This window comes from Amblyomma maculatum, chromosome 3 (genome assembly GCF_055883805.1).
Source record: "Amblyomma maculatum isolate TAMU_Amacu chromosome 3, ASM5588380v1, whole genome shotgun sequence".
NCBI classification, from domain to species: domain Eukaryota; kingdom Metazoa; phylum Arthropoda; class Arachnida; order Ixodida; family Ixodidae; genus Amblyomma; species Amblyomma maculatum.
Genome location: NC_139346.1, coordinates 110,821,998 through 110,839,513, shown reverse-complemented (window position 1 = coordinate 110,839,513; position 17,516 = coordinate 110,821,998). Strand labels below are relative to the sequence as shown.

The 17,516-nt window shown below is 43.9% G+C and overlaps 1 long non-coding RNA gene across 2 annotated transcripts; it reads left to right on the top strand.

Moving 5' to 3' along the window:
• Positions 1-1,103: 1,103 nt before the first annotated feature.
• LOC146195688 (uncharacterized) lies at positions 1,104-17,175 on the top strand. Of its 2 annotated transcripts, XR_014706039.1 has the most exons (4): positions 1,104-1,239; positions 3,661-3,748; positions 7,854-7,951; positions 17,016-17,175. It is a non-coding gene; the product is annotated as an uncharacterized LOC146195688 (long non-coding RNA). The 2 variants fall into 2 exon arrangements; XR_014706038.1 differs by lacking the exons at positions 1,104-1,239; positions 3,661-3,748 and having other exon boundaries at positions 7,523-7,951.
• Positions 17,176-17,516: the final 341 nt, after the last annotated feature.

Sequence of the window (17,516 nt, the reverse complement as noted above, 5' to 3'; positions counted from 1 at the left end):
AGAGGCATTGAGGAAAGCTGCATGTGCAACTCCACGAATATATATTGTGCAGTTTCCACCAGCAGTACATAATCATTATGCTGCATGGAAAGATCAGCTTGATTGCTTTAGCTTCTTTACTGTATGCTGTAGGCCACAGAGATAAGTTGAAATATTTGTACGGTCAGTTTCTTAATTGAAATAAAGAGCGTGCAAACACCCCACACTGCCTTCACTTGAAGCTTGACCGGTAAGCTATTTTTGCATATCGCATATCTTTCCTGATTGAGAGTTCAGGCTTTCACCCCACTGTCCTTGCTTTTGCTATAAGCTACAGGCATTCAAAAATTTCGTCACCATTTAAATTTAAGAGTTAAACACTGAAGTAGTGAGGCACATATCACACAAGAAATTATCGCTCTCAGGTGACCAGTTCGAGCTGACAGCCATAGATGTGGCACCCATAAAGGAACAGCGGGCGAGCCGAATTGGGCTCGCCCACTGTTTTTTATGAGCGAGCACAATTAATTCAGCATCTTCTGTTTCCAAACAAATCACTTGATCTGTAAAACGCCGTATAGTCTTTCAATATTAACAAACAAACAATTGTCACTGTAACTGTTTATGAACAGAAGTTTTCGAAAGGAACTTGGCAATGAATTTGGGCCAAAGCTCCGATTCGCCGAACCACAGACCGCGGTCAACCTAACGCCCATGACAAGCAAAGCACGCAGTTTGTCCAGCATCGCGAGAAAAGAAGCGAAACTCACGGTGGTCTTTCGCTAGCACTGCTAATTTTTGAATGTACAAACTACAGGCGCGTATACACGACAAACATGCAGCGTTAGCGCGTAGACGCCCGACATCGCGCTTGCCACTGTTCGGCGAGCAGCAAAGTCGTTAGGTCAGCGACTTCCGAAACCGAAACAAGTCGAAACCAGACGAGGCAGCCGAAGCGGATCGAAGTGCTAGCCGTAGTCATTATGAGTTGGTGGCGTCGCGCCTTTTTCTCTTGTGTGTTGTTGGGGGCCCTGCTGCTGGCGGCTCTTTATTTCGAAATATACGAGGCACAGAGCGCAACAAAATAGCTCGTGCGATGTGCAGAAGCGTGGTAAGTTTGTGTGCATACCTGTGCAAAAAGTGTGCTCGCGTGCCCGACAGGTAGTGCGTTTCCTTTGTGCGCTCTCACTGCAAACACTACGCTGACGACGGGACTATTGGAGGGCGGCCACCACTCGGCATACATTTGACATCTCGGAGGTAAGTTAATTTCCATCTTCCCTGTACATTCTCCTAAAAACTTTGCGCAGAACTGATGATGCATGCCAACACAGCGCTAGTTCGTAAACATCAAGACGCGCATGTCATTATAACATACGGTAGTTTGCTTTTGACGAGGGAAGGGTGAATGCGTTTGCAGTGTCTAGGAAAAGAGACAGTTAGTGCCAGGGGCTGCACGCTCAGAGTAGAATATGCCGTACAAATCATCACTCGTAAGACCATTGCGGGGTGCACGATGCTGGCGCCTACTGCAATTCAGCCTTTGGCAAGAATTTAGAATGGGCCAGTTCCAAGTGCCTCGACCCGGGCCTTATGTTGCGCTGCAGTTGAAGATCCGGCGCTTGTGCAGTTGCAACTACACGGATTGAATAAGTGGTAAAACCTACCTGCGTTACAACAGGGCTAGATCATTATTCTTATGTTCCATAAATATTGCAGATGACGAGATATGGAGCCGGCGAACATGCGACGGCAGTATGATTCAGCAGCAACCGTACTTAAACTCCATTGTCGAGCCTTGGGTAGCAGAAGGGGAAAAAAAAGTTTTGAGCTATTTTGAATTTTTTCGCCTGTATTGGGCTTGATATTTTCTTTTTCATACTTTGGTCGTGACTGAAGTAATCCCCAAAAACTACTAAGCGCATATAAATGACAGACACCAAACTCAGACCTTCAGTCCAGAAATGTCAGTAAGGTGTAAAGGTAATTATGCATTCAACAGTACCAATAGTATTGATTTTCTTGTTTAATTATTTACAAATGAAGCGAAAAAAAATCTTAGTGCTGAGATGCCCCATTTTCATCTTCTCTGATATGAAATGTGAATCAAAATGTGCAGTTTTTCTGTACTCAGTATACCACTGATTCATCACAGATGTGAGAATATGAAATTCATGCAAGTTTCAAAATGAAGAGTGATGCAGAATTCCAAGCAAAGCAAGCCTTTGCTTAAAGTATCATTCAGTTGTGGTGTTTTTGTTTAAATTTATGCATGTTTTGTAGAAACAACGGTAGATGTTGATATGGAATTAGTGTTGTGTCTGGATCTAGATTATGAATGGCTACCACATTTATGAATTGCTTGGTTGCCACATGCACTTCCAGACATTGTTTGAACAGTCACATCACATTCTGCATTTGGCTTCTTTTTACTTTTTTTTTGCATGGAACTGTTTCCACTTTAGAGTGTGTAGCCTTTCACAATTCATAATTGATCGGTTGAGCATGTATTGGCATGATAAAAGGTTTGGAAGTTCGAGAGCATTGGCCCTTCATGATGCACAAGGGGCAGACTGCTTACTGCACTGGTACCACTATCTTCCTAGATTCCTAGATATCACTCATATTTCTATACAGAATACATGTTTTCAGAAATCCATATTTCTTGTCTGACTCTGCACATTCTTCAGTTGACATAATGGGAGCTAGGGACGAACTTTTGCCTTTCTTGGTGCACTGCTCCTATTTCATTTAAAGAGCCGCCACATTTTCTGTAACCCGATTTGGGGTGCAAACACTGCATGTTCATAGGGTGGTCAGGGAGCAAACTTGGTGGCCCTGTGAAGGCCATGAACAATATGCTGATGATAGGCTGCCTTTAGACTGACTGGCTTGCATTTCTCGGTGTGTTTTGTATGTGCGAGGGTTTCATAAGCTGCCACATATATTGCTTTGATTTGATGTTTAGGTGACTGGCATGATTAAAAAGTAAATGTGATGATCGAAGTCTTCAGAACATTCAGAACATGCTGGGATTGTACTCCTGGCTTAAGTTGCAGACATTGTTTGCTGGTTATACCTTTGAGAGGAAATCTAGTAGATAAAGCTACGGGCAGAGTGCTTGCTTGGTATTCCAACCTAACCACCCAAATGTCACTGTTTACTGGAAACAGATTGTTCAAGCTTCCAGCCTTCCACTTGTTTACTCGTACATTGCAGTGAAGTGCATTTACGCCTTGGCACATGGCAGGCTCAGGGGCTCGTTCATCGCCACTGTACTAGGTTAGACCTCCAGTTGACTCGAAATGCCTTTTGCCATTGCCATGAAATAGTGTTTAAAAGAAGGTTCGATGACAGAAATACTGTTTGCTCTCTTAGTAGGTAAAGAAGAGTTAGCATAACATTTCTTTCGAGTTACATTACCTGGCATCTCTAGATGCGCGTTGTGCCTGCTATGGGCACTGAATTCTTGGTGTGAGATCAGAGGTTCCTGCAGAATCACAGACTTTTATAATGCTACTTAAATTATGAGCAGATCGAGGTGATAGATGACAAGACTTTAGTAATAGTCAATTCCAATCACAGGGTTTAGTGACTTACAGAACATTATTTTCTGCTCTTTTTGGAGTAACTGTATTCCAAATGCAGATCCGGAACACAGGTCCCATCCTCCCAATGCAGATGGGGAGCGATTGCTGAGCCAAGATCGGTCCCTGGAGCAGTGGATTGCTCTTCCGAAATCAACAGAACCGGCTAGAAGTTTGCTTGAGTATTTGTTCAGCTGCACCTTCTATTTCCAGTAGCATGCTCTGCTGTGCTGACTGTGCCCTCTGTGCTCCATAATAGATGATTATTACTTGCCACTGCTATGAATGCAAATTGCTGTCATGAACTAGTGCTTACTCTTGAGGACAGCAAGTCTAAGAGTAGCAGTATTATGCAATAATCTTTTTTAAAGACCTCAGCTCGGAGTGTGACTAGAAGATGTTGTGCGGAAATCATCTTTATGTGCTATTCATGATCTTAAAGCCATTCCTGAACTCTGAAACAGTGAAAATGGTGAACTGCGACTTCCTTTTATTAGAGAATAGTGCCAAAGAAATTTTACCCTGCTTGCCCGCACTCGGCTATACGAAAGAATGGCATAAACTGTTGATGTCAATGCCATCCCAAGAAGCAGCGGGAGAAATGCAGACCTATTACAGGTTTAAAAACAGCTGGCACGTGTCGACGAAGCACGGGCTAGCACACAGAACAACAGGCAATTCTTCTGTCAGTTCATGGGCACCACCTACTTGCGCTGGCATGAGTTCCAAACGCAATGGGGACACAATCTGTACTGGATACAGGTGCTCTTTTGCGGAGCAGGCAGACCACTTCACTTCTGGGATTGTAATTCACTGTATGTGCAGAGGAAAAGCAGGTGAACGTGTCTCTGCTGGCATATGTCGCATTGCCTGCTGTCATCCTTTTTACTTTCAATATGTGCTAATGACAGGAATGCTCATAGCACAAGTAGAGGGAAGACACTGATCTGCGCCATTATGGAAATGCCAAGATGTTAGCATGGGCAAACATCTCTGCATCACCGCGAAGCTTGCTAAGGCTCAGTTCAATATACGAGCAAGCTAATACAATGCGGGCATATGTCAGAGGGCTCTTTAGCTATGGGCCTACGCAACTGCTGCCATACCTTTAATGAGAACTCTTGACTAAAAAGGCAACATTTTACAAAGAGCAAAGTAAATGATAATGACTTTTTTTTTCATTTAACAAAGCTGGTGGTCATAGTGAAGAACTCATGCCACGATTGTTAATATGCCTCTACTGCCCCATTTGTAAAGCAAGCATATTGAAATTCTCGAATGAGCATGGTTACAGTCGTGAGCAGCTCTGTTAGATGTATGTCCATAAGGGTGGCATATTGTTTCATTGTTCAAAAGAATTCTAAACAATAGGTGGTTTGGAACTTAATGGAGAAAGAACAGAGAAGCTGGCTGTAGAGGCAGAAATACTGCAAATGGTGGGTGGTGGACAGGTGCCAAGCTGTCGGTATCTGCACTTTGCAAGGAGCCTCATGCTACTCATTAGCCGCAGCTTGGCCATACCCAGCTTATATAAGCTTGGCTTGTACAAAACATGCCTGCAAATGTAACCCTCTTCAAGGCTGCCTGCACCCCACTGTGGTGGTTTCACTGTTTAGGGCATTTGACTAGTGAGCTGGGTGACGCGGGCTCGGTCTGAGCCGGGGTGGTTACATTTCGGTGGTAGCAAAAAGCTAAGTCCCCATGTGCTGTACAGTGTCAGTGCACATTGAAGAAGTGCAGATAGTCAAAATTATCCAGAGCTACCTACTATTGCTGACCCTCATTGTCTAAGTTTCTTTGGCATGTTGAACCCTGTCATCAAATCAAGGTTGCCTACTGTTAGCGTTAGTAGATGACCTTCGTAATGCCACGAAGTCTGCTCCTCACCACTCTCCGAAATTTTGTTGTTTGCAACTCAACTCAGGTTACTTACAGTCTGATGACCCCTTTTTCTGAAACACTAGCAGTTGACGAACTCACTCCCATGCAGTGAACTCTGAGAAAAGTGCTGATTTAGTCATAAACATTTTTTTTCATGAGAATTTGGTCAGTCATATGACCATTGAAAAGTCATCTGTTGATATGTTCATGTAACAAGCTAGGTAGCTTTATAGATGGCTTGGATATGATATCAGAAGTGCTATGATGGTGAGCTATGCTTAGTGTCTGCAATACCTTCATGATGAATGTGGTGAATGCAGATGACATTTTGCTCCACTTTTATTTCACCAGTGGGTGCCTGGTGAGTTGTCAGTGCAAGCTATTGAGTTTCACTTTCTTCATGCAGTTTACAGAGCTGTGGAATCTTGATAATAGCAGAAGTATTATATTTATGGTTCACTAACTACTGTTTTTTTTTAAATATAAAATAAGTAAATGCGCAGTCAGTAACCCTGGAGTGCAGCGTGCTATTCACCTGGACACCATAGATATTTTAATCATGCCATACCCCTTTGTTACTTTCAGTTTTCAGTTCTACAAGTCTTGATCACGGTAGCTCATCACTATACTCGTGGATAACTGTGGCTATGCAGCTGAAGTTAGGCAGAAAGGAAGAGGCAACATACCTCTTTCCCCTTGCCATGTAGAGTGGGTTACTTCAGCCCTAGTGACCTTGCATTAACTCTCCAACTTCCTCCCTTCACTTCAGCCCAGTACACTCCTAGCCCAAATAGTGAGCAAACCACTCTTCACGGCAAGAGGACAGAAACTTTTCTCCTTTTCTTTCGTACCTAGACTCGGCTGCATAGCCCCAAAACATTGCCTCCATGTACAGCAAGATTCAATGCCACATTTCTTCTCAGTGTCAGAGCACCCTCTGCTTGCTCTGTACTGCCCTTGCAGCAGCCCAGTGTTTTGTTTACCACAGAAAATCATGTCTGTGCAAGCTGTGTTGGCATGGAGAGCTGCATATCTGAGCCAACTTTCATGCTTTATGATGAGGCTCTCATTGATTGGCTTTAAGTTCCATGAAACGTGGTCATGTGTGTTGATTAGTGTCACATGAAGTAAAATTTCACTGACTAAAATACAATCATAAGGATGTAATTTGGGTGAGTTGGTAAGGTGTCATCTTGAAAGTAGCAGCACGAAAAAACAAGGACGTGAAAAGAAGCAAGCAGATGCTAACTCGCAACTAATGTTTATTGATGCAAATAAGAAATATATAATGCCAAGCAACACTGCAAACCGCTCAGTCACCAATAAGCAGACAGCAAAACATGAATCACTAAAACTTCCAAACGGTTCCATTTGAGTAGATATAGGTAGAGGTCAACTTGGCTGTGCATTGTAAGAATGCACTGATTGCTTTCAGTTTCTTTCTGCTGTGCACATTCTGGCTGTCATCCATTGCAAATCAGCTGAGAAATCATTGAAGCTAGACATATTTTACAACTAGGTAATGAATGTGTTAGTGAGCCATCCATCATGTTACCATGCAGTGAGTTGGGTTATCTAGATAGGGAACTGTTCTTAAATTTTAGTGATTCATGTCTTGCTTTTTGCTTATCAGTGATTGAGTGGTTTGCGTTGTTGCTCGTCTTCTCTATATATTTCATGTGTGCTTCAATAAACATTAGTTGTAAGCTAGTGCCCGTATTGTCTCCTTTCATACCCTTGTTTTTTCTTGCTGCTTCTTTCAAGATAAAATACAATCTTTGCTACTTCGGTCATAAAATGAATTTTAATGAAGTTGCACATCTCTTAGAAAAGTAGTATTGTAGTTGCAGGCATGTATTAGGCCCTGCAGTACCAATTAAGGTGCTCGCTCGATGTAAAGCATAAAGAAAGGGAGGGCTTGTCTGATCTCGAACCTAGTGGGAACTGGTGGATTATGGATAGGCTGTTAAAATGCACTTGCAGTTAAGGTCAAGTAAATGCTTTTTTATTTGTAACTAGGGGCACTGTGATGCCTGACTTGCTCTTTTGCCAGGCTGGCGACAAGATGGAGTGAAAGGAGTTATTTTATTTCACTGTTGGTATGTCTCGGGTGATGTCAACATTGTTTCTTCTCTGGCATTGTAGGCAATCGCCCTTCAACTAATTGAATCCCAAAGTGAAATTTTGAATTAAAAAATAATAATTTAAGATTATTTAGCAGGCAGAGGCAAATTTCATGCAGTGACCTGCACCAGCATGTCGTGCATCATTTCAAGAAAAAAAAACAGTATTGTGGTGTTCCTACTCTGTGCCTTTATTTCTTGCTCACAAAGCCTCTGCATGTACGTGTTGCACCATATTACGTTTTCACTAATTTCTTGGGTCATGGTACTTTTTACCTTGCAGCAAGTTCCATGTGGCTTCGTAAGCAATGGCTCCTTCAAGCTCTATACCCTTTGCCGGAATTGTGCTGTGCTGTGGTGGGCAAGAAGCAGGACATTGATGTAAGTACTGAAGACATCTTTCAGTATGTGTAGTTTTTATTTGCCTAACCCACTACTGCATTTGTGACCCCTCATGTTTATTTTGACATTTAGGTTTCTTCAGTGTTTTCTTTGCTTGCTGCCGTTGCTTATTGGCTATGACATTTGGCTGTTGAGTTTGAGAATGCGGAGTGGAATGGTGCCTGTGGCCTGTTGATATAGGCAAAATGCAAATTTGCCTGCCCACATTTGGTGCCACTGCATAGCTTGAAGAACTTTTGTGGAAGAGGGCTCTGGAAATTAACCCAGAGCCCTCCTTCTTGATGTCTCTCATAGCTCATGTTCAGCTTTAGAGTAATAAAAGGACATTGAGGACAAGCTGAAGCTGTCTTTTATTATAAATTACTGCATTCTATCCACTAAAGTGCTACTTACTGAAAATGCGAGCTTACTTTAAGATAGGAAAAGCCAGAAGTTTTGAAACAGATGTCATTACCAGCTGATTTCATAAGTTCTACATGATGCATCCATACTTTATTGGGCACAGGCCCCAGAGGCTGGGCTGGTAAGCCATTCCCTTCAATATGATGATCATGGAGTGTGGTTTACACAGGTCTTTGATATCATTGAGTACGCTTGGTTTTCAGGAACTATTTCAAGGAGCTTTGGAACTCCTGAAATTATTTGCTGCTTAAAATTCTCAAAAAAATTCCATGGTTTTTCTCTAAAAGCAAGCCTACATGAAAACTAAAAGTGCACTTCAGAGGGAACAATCGAAGAGAGCATGAGCCTATATAATATAAACCCAAAGTGACAGCCTGGCATGCGTCTAGACCACGGTTACAGGTGGCTCTCTTTTTCGCAGTTGCCACCTCTCTTGTCCCTATTTAATTTTTCTTTTTTTCAGCATGTTTGTCTTTGTTTTCCTAAATTTCACACATTTATGCAAAACTACTGTGAATAAATTTTTCTCAAATTGGAACTCCTTGAAGACCTTTCTGGAGGGTTATTTTTCTGGTCTTCCTGTCTTCAACTAGACCCGTTGATGGCTGCTTTCTTATAAATCAGCTCTGACAAATTTCCTCTCTAAAAGGCCCCCCTGCACTTTTTTGGTAGCTAAACTGAGTGCGAATATAATTTGTATGTAAAGTGAAAAGAGAAAACAGGGGAGTGTTATTGATAATACTATGCCATATGTAATCATAGACCATGAATGAAGTATGGGGTTTTTCTGGCAGAATATTTCTGCAATGCTTCTCTGCTCAGCGCAAACCCCTTCACTGTGGCGACCAAACCTGTTTTGGGGGCAGAAATAGGTGGCTGCCAGGAGACATTTCTTGTGACAATGACCACATCCATTACCTGCTCCACTCAGTAACAAAATTCATAACCCCCCCACTTCCGCCCTTCTGGTTTTCAATAGTGAAGGCATGCTTCTCGTCAGATTCGTGCATAACATGAGGTTTGATACAGAAATATTCAGCATTGCACCCTCTGCCCCAAAGGGAATTGGGAGGATATTTTTGCATGTCTTCAGTGCACAATCATGTGATACATCAGTGACATAGCCTATGTGTTACGTACACATATCTTGTGGAGTTTGCATTCTTTTTTTCCTTGAGAGAGAAGCGCTGCTCAGTCAAAAAGCATGATGCAAGGGAATTTAGAGTGAGCGCCGATTCTGTGCATTTGCTATCTTTTGCTTAGCTTTCATTCTTTTTCTTCCGGTGGTTTAGTGGCGTTGGTGGTATTCGAGCAATGCAAGGACACGGAGTCAAGAGTGTTCTTCTTCACAGTGCGCTGCAGGGATTGTGCATTTGTTTTCCTCATTGTAATGAAAACATGCAAGGCTAGTGCATGAGTTACTTGCACACACGCACGCCACACACATGCTGTTTTGCAGTGGCAGAAAAGAAATAACTGTCAAGACTGAGAGCATCTTCTAAGGGCACATAAACGTTGGTGTTTGAAGTTAAGTTGTAAATTCATAAAAGATGTGGCTTAGCTTATGAACCAACAATTTTCCGGCACTATCGTTTCACACAACGGGTTTAACTTAAGGTACAAGGGCGGCCGATCGAGCCCTGTGCTCTAACGTGCTGCGCACAGAAGCAATCAAATCTTGAGCGCTCCCTATACTGCTGCTCAGGTCAAAGCAACCCAAACCTCATTGAAACAAAAGTGACGTGGCTATGTCACTCCTGCATGTCCTGCATGGGCTTTTTTTTTTATTCTACTGGGAGAGAGTGAGAAAAGGGTTGCCTGGTCTGTGCGGGAAGGACGCAAGGGTGCTGGGATGTTGGTCCTTTAAAATGAGTGGCGGGTGGGAAGGGGGAGTGGAGGTAATGGGAGGGGAGTCTAGCTGTCCTGCGAGCTAAACGCACAGCAGTATGCATGCTTTCTTTTTTTTATTTAGCAGTGCGGAAAAAATGAATGAATCGAGGGGGGGGGGGGCAGGCTGGCCAACGCAGGCAGCACGGTTTCAAGTGAGTGATGGCTTGGAGCTGCCTCGGCAAAGCACAGAGCAGTGTGCATGCTTGCTTTTTTTTTTGTAGCACCGAAGGTTTGACTGCTTCTGTGTCCGCACATGGGCTGGTTTTGTACCTTGAGTGAAGCCCCCCATGTGATACAAGCCTGAGTCGCTTTGGGGCGTTAAACCCCATAAAGCAAACCTTATGTGAAACATCTTGTATAATTCCATTGCTTAATCCAAACGTCAATGTTTACGTGCCCTTTAGAAGATGCTCTGTCTTGACAGAATTACTTTTTTTTGCGCCACTACAAAACTGCATGTGTATGGGCACGTATGGGCATGCGTGTGTGCAAATAACTCTCACTCTGGTACTCAATATATATGCAGCCCCGCACACGGCAAGTACTCTTGCACATTTTTTTTAGACTGCAGAAAGCAAACGCACCATCCCGGTGACATGCTGTGAAAAAACAGACTCACGACTCCAGAATCCCGCATCGCATTGCATACCAGCCGTTCCACCAAACTATCGGAAGAAACAGAACGAAAACAAAAAATTGCAAACGCACAGAATCGGTGTGCACTACACTCCCGCGCATCGCGTCTTTTGACTAAGCAGCATGCCTCTGTAAAAAAAAAAAAAATCTAGGAGATATGTGTATGTGACATATAGGCTACATCACCCATGTATCACGTGACTGTGCACCCAAGATGTGCAAAAGTATTCTCCCACCAAGATTTTGCTATATAATATAGGTGACGCATTGAGTTTTGCAAAGGGTCCAAGTAGGTCATTGTGCTCCTACTTTCTCCCTGGCCAATTCAAGGGGTGAGAGGCACCTAAGAGCACAATTACCTACTATAATCTATATGATCTCGAATGGGCCAGGTGCAGCAGACAGCTTGTGAGATTGAGTATAGTGACAGGAAATCTTGACTTCATAAGAATACATTGACTTCAACTCCACGTAGCCCTGAATGCCTGCTTTTCATTTATTGGCAGTTATGTGACCTTGAGGGCTCATAGACTGGCACTCAACTTGTAAACACTTGACATCTTATCATTTGTTCTCTCTGTGGGCTTTGTTCTGCGGGTTTACAAGCTTTTTACTAAAGTGGATACAGTGAGTATGCACAGATCTGTTCTCTGAAGCATTGGCTGAGTGACAGCCCAGGTCAAACCTGGTTAACTTAGAACTTCTAGCACATTATTTTTTCTGGGTATGGCTTTGGTATTCCTCCTGACATCCCAGCTTCTGACACCAAGTAGGCATAATCATGGTCTATCACTAACTCCAGTGCTGTAGTTGATCATCACATACTTCTGTGGTGCTGCACATTTTAAGTATATGAGCAGTGTTTCAGAACCTACTTAGTGCAGAGCTACGGTACAAATTTGAGGACTAATAGTAAGTTTGCTCTGCTTGGTGGCTTCCACAGACAAGGACACACTTGTGGGGAAGGCATGTTGCATACATACCTGCAGCCAACCCTTCCGACTTTTTAGAAGACTTAAGATGTTTGACCAAACTTTCTGATTGCACGATCACTGCCCTAAATCTTCCGATAAGGGGCTTCTGCCTGCAAAGAATGGCTTTTGCGGAACCAGCACCGAGGAATCAGCAGCCGCATTATAATTTCAAGCATCTCCATCAGAGGCCACACTAGCACCATCGGCATCATTGACTAAGCAGGAAATCAATCAAAACAGACTTTAGCCGAGTAAGAGTAGGTGTCGCTGGCTGCGAAAACAGTTGGTGTACTGCGCTTCTTGTAGGCAGTGATGCACAGCTAATGCAGCCACAGTAGATATAGATGCTGTGCTGGCTTTGCTTTCGATCTCAGCTAAGGGCAGCCACTCAGTGTACTTGAGGTTAAAGGCTTTGCCCAAATGTCATGTTATCTGATCCTTCTTATTGAGCTCAGCCGCATGCCTTATGTTACTAAGCTGCTCTATGCTCAGCAATGGCGTGATTGCTCTTTTTTTTTCGGAACCAACGCAGCCAACGACGGTCACGGATGAAATTACGTGTAAATGAGCTAGTTATGGTTTGGCATTAAAAAATTTAAACAGCGCTCCGATGGTACTGAGAGAAAACTGGTGGTGGGCATGCAGATCAGTTTTGCGCTGGCTATAGAGACGTAGTGAGAACATTTGGTGGCGGCCTGCAGATATCTCGACGGACGCACACCTTTAGACATGCATTGCATGCTTGCTGCTGCATGTTTTTATGCTTAGGATGTTTAGATTAGGACGCATCAGACACTGCCTGAAAGTAGCAGCCGCCTCCCCCTTTTGTACACAAATGCTGCCTCCTCCCCCCCCCCCCATTTTTGCAGTCTTCCCATTTTTGGTCTTAGCAAGTACGTGTTGAAAATCAGTATGCAGAAGACTAAGGTAATGTTCAACAGCCTCGGGAAGGAACAGCAGTGTGCATTAGGTAGCGAAATACTGGAAGTAGTAGGCGAATATGTCTGCTTAGGACAGGTAGTAACCGCAGATCCGGACCACGAAAAGGAAATAATAAGAAGAATAAGATTGGGATGGAGCGCATTTGACAAGCACTCTCAGATTATGACTAGCAGCTTACCGGTATCGCTCAAGAGGAAAGTATACAACAGTTGCATCTTGCCTGTACTCACCTATGGGGCTGAAATCTGGAGGCTAACCAAGAGAGTTCTACTTAAGTTGAGGACAACCCAGAGGGCTATGGAACGAAAAATGGTAGGGGTAACATTAAGAGATAGAAAGCGTGCAGAGTGGGTCAGAGAAATAACTCAAGTTACCGACATTCTAGTAGAAATTAAGAAGAAGAAATGGACATGGGCAGGACATGTAGTGCGAAGAGAGGATAACTGATGGTCGCTGAGGGTAACAAACTGGATTCCAAGGGAAGGAAAGCGTAGCAGGGGGCGGCAGAAAGTTAGGTGGGCGGATGAGATTAAGAAGTTCGCAGGGGTCAAGTGGACGCAGCTAGCACAGAACCGGGTTAAGTGGAGAAATATGGGAGAGGCCTTCGCCCTGCAGTGGATATAATCAGGCTGATGATGATGATGAAGAAGTACGTGTAAAGGAAGCTGGGGCCACTAGTAGCGCGATTGAGCCTTGTGAACAATGTCAACATCTGTGCTACAGGCATCAATGGCTTGCTTGTCACATCAGGGTACTATGTACTCTATGGACACACGGTGCTGTCAAAGCGGTTGGTTCACTTGTTCTGTGGAGACATATTCACGGTAGGCAGAAGGCATGGCTTTTCAAGTGCAGTGACCATTGTGGCTCCAAGCTTTGTTTGGAAACTGAAATCAGCGAGTTGAATTTGTTGGTTTGGGTGTATATGTAGCGAAGAAGCACGCATATTTTCTTCCCTCTCCCCTGAGCCCTGCAAGCTTAAAGATCAAGTGTAGCAGCAACTTCAAATCAAATCTTAATAAACAAATTTGGTCACTAAATTTCACAGCATTTCTCAATGCATATGTCATGCTCTACATGAACAATATCACAGCAGCAGCGACATTTTGCCTAACATTAAGCGTTTTCAGCTGTTTTTCACAGCTGCCTTTTCATGCAGCCTGTGAATATCGAGTTTGCTTCTGAATGTTCAGAGGACTTGACATTAGGACATGAGTGTTTTGCGTGTGGAATAGTTAATTCAAATTTTACCCTTGTGGCCAAATTCAAAAACATGTCTCCACTCGACGCTACCTCAGCTCCATAAAGTGCAGAAAACAGTCTTTTCTCTACTTAAGGTTCAGTTCAAATTCTTGAATGCTTTTCAGCATTTCTTCCGACTTACCCTTCAGAAATATTTCTCCACTCCAGACAGCACAAGTGGCATACGGGGCAAGACTAATGGCGAATTCGAGCGGGAGAGCAGGCCCCCTCGAGAGCACTTCGAAAGTGCTCTCAGACAAGTGGGTGCCCTCCAGTGGTAGAGCAGGAGTAGAATCACTGGCTTCCAATGGTAGAGGAGGAGGTCTTTTCCTTTGCTGAGAGCACCTGAATGCACTCCCGGCTGCTCCCTCATCTAAAGCGAGTGTAGAGGAAGTCACATGACATAAAGCGGTGTATCCGCACCATCTTTTTTCTTTTCTCAAGTCGGTGACGCTCTAAATGGTGGCTGCAAAGCATTGCTCAGGTTTGAGAGTCACTGCTGGCATCGAAAGGGCCAAAGGAGGCAGATCGCCGCGCTGTGAGAACAAAGGCATGCAAAGCAGTTCTACATGGAGTGTTTGCTTCTCGGGTTGCAACTGCTGCTACTGCGGGTAGGCGGAGAATGCTGGGGAGGGAAGTGCGGTCACAATGGTCGTGGCGTACTGCTCTCGACACGCAGAGAGCGTTCCCGTGGGAGGAAAATTACACCCTCGCTCGGCGTGCTCCTGTACTTCTCTGTACTGCTCGGCACCTCTGCTCTCGTCCCCCCAACCGAATGGGCCATAAGGCCAAAATTTGGCCCGGAAAGTGCATGCCACTACGTGTAACATGCTCATTTTCTAATGCCAAGTCCTTGTGAACAGCATCGACAAGCTGCCTCAAGAGTCACAGGCTAGTAGGCTGTGGCGGCCGCTTTTCGATGGAGACTAAAAGCAAGGCGCCCATGTGCGGTGCGACATCAGTGCACGTTAAAGAACTCCAGGTGGTTGAAATTTCTGCAGTCCTCCACTACAGCATTTCTCATAGCCTGAGTCGCTTTTGGACGTTAAAAAGAAGTCACAGCCTAGTAAAATATGTTTTGCAGACTGCATGAACAAGTCAGCTGTGAAAAATGGCTGAAAACAATTCACATCTATCAACATTCACTGCCAGTGACATATGGCTGATGTAGAACAGGATTTAGGCATTGAGAACTGCTCGAACTGCTGTGAACTCTAGTGACCTAGTTGCATATTTGCCCTCTGAGTGCTCAGCGGCGAGCGTTGAGCACATGTGAGGTTCAAAGAAGCATGTTATAGCGCATGCACCCAAGCCAACAAATTTGTCTTTCCAGAAGCAAATGCCGCTTCTGTTTCCAAGCAAGCTAGGAGCTTTAATTTTAAGCGCACTTGAAAAGCCATGCCTTCCACCAACTGCAAATATCTCTCCACAGCTAAAAAGACAGAATTGACCCCCCCCCCCCCCTTCAGCACTGCATCTAGACATACAAGTATATTTGAGGCAATCAGAAAGCCATTGATGTGTGCAGCACAGGTGTTCCATGGCACAACTGCACCTCCGGTACCTCGCTGTCTTCCTATTTACAATATGACATTCCCCACGATTGCACCACTGTCCACAGTGGTTCACAGAAACCACTGCACATGTTTCATTTGCTGTTAGCCATCAAATGCTTTCTGCAACTTGACACTCGGCGTGCTCTGAAATGTTGCTAAGGTATCTGGTGATGACTTGAAATGTGTTTACACCACAGTAGCATAATGCGATGATCAACTACAGCATTGAAATCTGCAACTGACGATAGTTATCCATGCTCAACGTCAGCCGCAGAAACTTAGGAGGCTTTTCTTGGTCGTACTTGAAACGATGTTTCAGTATTTTCGCGTCAGATTGAGGTTCTCGGAGCCAATGCTTCAGAGAGTGGGTCTGTGAATCCTTATTGTATCCACTTTCATGAAAGGCTTGGTATGCAGTAGAACGAAGTCTGCACAGTGTGTGAAAGCTGCGATGCCCCATGTTTGCAAGTGGAAGTCTAGGTGTCCCCATAGTAGTGTCATTGCCACTTATAGATGCTCTGTTTTCTCATGCACTCGAGGAGCAATTCAAGTGGAGCTTCATTTCAAAAAAAAAGGCCTCGAGGACCGCTTGGAGTAAAGGTCTTAGTCAAGGCATGTTTGTGAATATCAGTTAACCTGATCCCTATGCACTGTTTCCACTGCCTCGGGTGGTTAGGGTATTTCTCGACCTTATTGGAAGGAAGGCTGAGGGGCCGTCATGAATCCTAACCAAGCTTTTAGTAAACTTGGGGAGAGTTGTGCCACTTCTACATGGCATTCTCGATCACCATTGAAAGATTCCATCATCTCACTAAGCTCTTGTACCCCGCTATTGCCATTGATAATTCGCTGCTGGGCTCAAGTAATACTCGTGCACTTTTGAAGATGTGTTATCAACTGTTTTTGTACAAGTTGCAATGATGATATACTTTCCGTACTGTTCTGTGTGCAATTTTGTATTTCTTCTATGACCATATATGTAGAATTGCATAATCTTTCATTTCAGGTTTGGTTTTATTCCTAGCTCTGTGTGCTAAGCCATATCTAGAATGCACACTTCTATTTCTCAAAGTCCAGTCTCCAGTTCTGGACTGCTCTGTTCACTCTAGTTATTGTAGCTTTCCATGAAGCAGTGCTCAGATGTCTTTGATTGATAGGATATGGTTCAAAGACCCTTGAAATATCTGTTCGACTAAGGTATTAGATTTTGTGATGGACTGATGCTGAACGCCTGTATTCTTGTGTCAGTTCGTCATATTTCTGTAGTTCAGAATCGAAACTTTTTGAATTGTTATCAATTAAAAATAGAGCACCTAATTACCCCTTTCTCAGAATGTTTTGTAAAGACAGCTGAATTTTCGGATTTTGGAATATAGTCCTGCTTTTTTTTGCATTTTGCAGATGTCGCACAGCGAAAACCTGTATCCAAGCTCGAATCCAACAGGCCAAGAGCAGCTGAAGAAGGAAACCTGCATCCAAGCTCGAACCTGGTGGACCGAAAGCAGATGTTTTGTGACCACACTGTATCAGCCAATAAAGCCAATCCAGGTGACCACATGTATCTTTTGGAAGCTTGCATTCTTTGCACTTGAGACTCATCTCATGGAGAGCATCATTTCTGCAAAACATTTTGTGTCATAACTGTAGCAGAAACTGATTGAGGCCTTGCACAAGGCCTAAAGCTGGCATATTAGTATTATGCACAACACAAACATGAGGTGTGATGTAGGAGCCTTGCAACCATGCAGGGTATCACCATAGCATGGTAGCATTTCCATGCCGAATGTCTCATCGTTTGAGATCAGACTAGTGTCTTGCACCTTCAGAGTGCACTCATTCCTTGCACTAAAGGCCCTAATATAGTCCGACGTTTTCGACGCAACTGGCTAAGTCTGCGACGTC